We start from the raw sequence: 2,622 nt of genomic DNA on the forward strand, positions 1-2,622 counted from the left end.
ATTTCAAATTGTCTTTACTTAATGTCTTCAGGGATACAAAGCTCTTGGAAATTTCATGAAAACAGGCAACTAGTTACAGAAAGTAAACCCTATTAATGACCCATCAGGCAAAGGTTTCAACAAAGGTACTAGTCACCTTTGGCATTCGGCTGGGTACTGAGAAAGCAGCACAGACAGCTCAGAAACATGCACTACTTCTTATCCAGTCAGCAGCTGGGAAAAAGGAGATGAGCTTATAAAAAGTGTAAACAGAAACCTCTGGGTAAAATTTCAGAGAACACGTAGCTTACAACAAATCTGTAGGAAGCAATGTTAAATAGAAAAATGTATGAGATGAAACAGAGTGTAAAAGCAAAAGACAGGGATGGAGAGGAGAAGCAAAAGATGTAGAACCATTTATGGAAGAACAGATGGGACATGCAAAAAGGGGCAGATATGGGGAAGGGAGATTCTGGGAGGAACAGATGAAGAACTGGGAAGAACAGAGAAAAGATTGGGAAGCAGAGTGAAAGAATGATGCAGGAGAAAATGATGTCTAAATTTTTATTGCAAGATAAATACAATTTATTGTCATTATAGCTTCTTTAATTACATTTTAACTTTTTTTAACGATGCCCATATGTTGCAAATAATAGGGTTTTATGACTTTTTTCCTCTCATCTTTCCCATGGCTTACAGTCTCACTTTAATTACTACATTGCCGTCAGATGTCTCGCCCAATGTTTTTTGCACTAGTGCTCCCTATTTGTGATTATAATGCACCGGGGGAAACAAGCCCACCTGCCTCTCCAGGTCTAAGGCTACTTGCTGTTCCCTTGGATGTCCACCAGATGGCAAAGTCGGTGTTTTTGTAGAGTTTCCAGGCCATATTAAGGTACTAATTTAAGGAAGGGAGAGTAGGGAATTGTTTGACAACCTATCCTTTACTGCATAGGTTATAAATGGTGATTAAAAATAAGTGATTAGATTCTATGTGGATTTCCTAGAAATAGTAATAAAAGAGGAAAATAAAAGATGCGGTTAGAAAATGGTAGTGCTGCCAGGCAGGCACAATATTCACTCTAGTCACAGTCTATCTCTGTATAAGGAAATCAAATCTCAAGAATCTGTGAGTTAATATTACTACTATTTTCTTTTGATATATATTTTATAGAGACAATAACATTTTCTTATGTCTAATCTCTTTGAAGTTGTTGTGACTAGACCAGGTCTTAGAATGAAATCCACGGTAAGTAAAACTTTAATTTACCTAAACTTAATTTCCTAGCTTGTGTGGTTATAGATGTAAGAATATCAGCGAGGCTTGTTAAGACTCTTTTCCCTCCAACCCACCCTCACGATGTCAAAATTGCAATTACAGAGATCAGCACTGATCGTCTTCCCTCGAGGGCTTTACTTTTTTAACCATGTTGGCTCAACAGACTTCTATCATTTAATCATTTAAACTTGGCTGCACGTATATACAGTGCAAAGAAATGAGGAATTTCCTGAGAGAGGCTACAACTGTATAGCATTTGTTATAAAATAATGTAACTGTATCGCTACACAAGCTTTGTTCAGACAGGGCACATATCTGGCATTGTAAGACGCTGAATGTTCTTAATCTTTAAATTGTATTGCCCCTTCATACAGTGTGCTCTCTCTGCTGAAAGGCTTATACAAGAGGTAGTGGTAAAAAACCTACACCCTTTAGCTTCCTCCAAGAAACTTCACCCCTTCTCCCTGTAAAAAAAACCTCCCTATGTCAAGAGACTGTTGAGGGACTTTAAAAAAATAAGCAAACCACAGAAAAAGAAGGGCGTGAATTTATCCTTTAAGGAAAAAATTCTTGTCTTTTCAGGTCTGGTTTCTTTTCTAGGGGCAGGAACAAGGGAAGGATGATTTGCTTCTTTAATGTTTTGTAGGTTGACCTCAATTCCGCTTCCAGAAAAGGAAGCATGTGCGTTACGGCCCTTCTCTTCAGCTGGCTGGTTGGCTCGCAGCTGGCATCAGCGATCTTGGTTCCAGGGCTCCTCATCAATTGTATCCTGTACTGCTCATTTTTCCGAGTGTCAAGACACAAGTAAAGAAGATGAGGCCGTTTCCAAGTATATGCTAGGGTAGCGTGGAAGAAAAGCTTGAGCTATATTTGGAGCATTCCTAATGGCACTGTTCTATTTCCAGCTGCCGAAATCCGCGCTAGAATTTTAATTAAGAGCTAAATCGGCGCAGCAGATCCTCACAACAGGAAACAGCTACGTTATTTAAATAGGCTTTGAAATGATCAGATTTTATCTCCCAAGGCAGCGCTGGGATGAATATTAAAGCCGCTTTTGTTCTCCCGGAGTGGGCTGCAGGGGCTCGGGAGGGGAGGGAGGTCACGGCAGCGCCGGGCGAGGCCCAGCGGCGGCGCCGAGCCCCGAGCCCCGCCTGGCCTGGCCTGCCAGGCCGATCCCCGCCCAGGCCGCCGGGGGGCGCTGCGCCGTCGCCTCTCCCCTCGGCGCCCCCTGCCGGCCCCGCTGCCCCATCGCTGCGGCGGCCGCAGAGCGGGAGAGCGCATGCGCGGGCACACGCCTGTGCCTCGGGTCCGCTCTCTCCCCTCCCCCCCTCCCTCGCCCGCCCCGGCGCGTGCGCACAGCGAGG

This window comes from Phaenicophaeus curvirostris, chromosome 5 (assembly GCF_032191515.1).
Source record: "Phaenicophaeus curvirostris isolate KB17595 chromosome 5, BPBGC_Pcur_1.0, whole genome shotgun sequence".
NCBI lineage: Eukaryota > Metazoa > Chordata > Aves > Cuculiformes > Cuculidae > Phaenicophaeus > Phaenicophaeus curvirostris.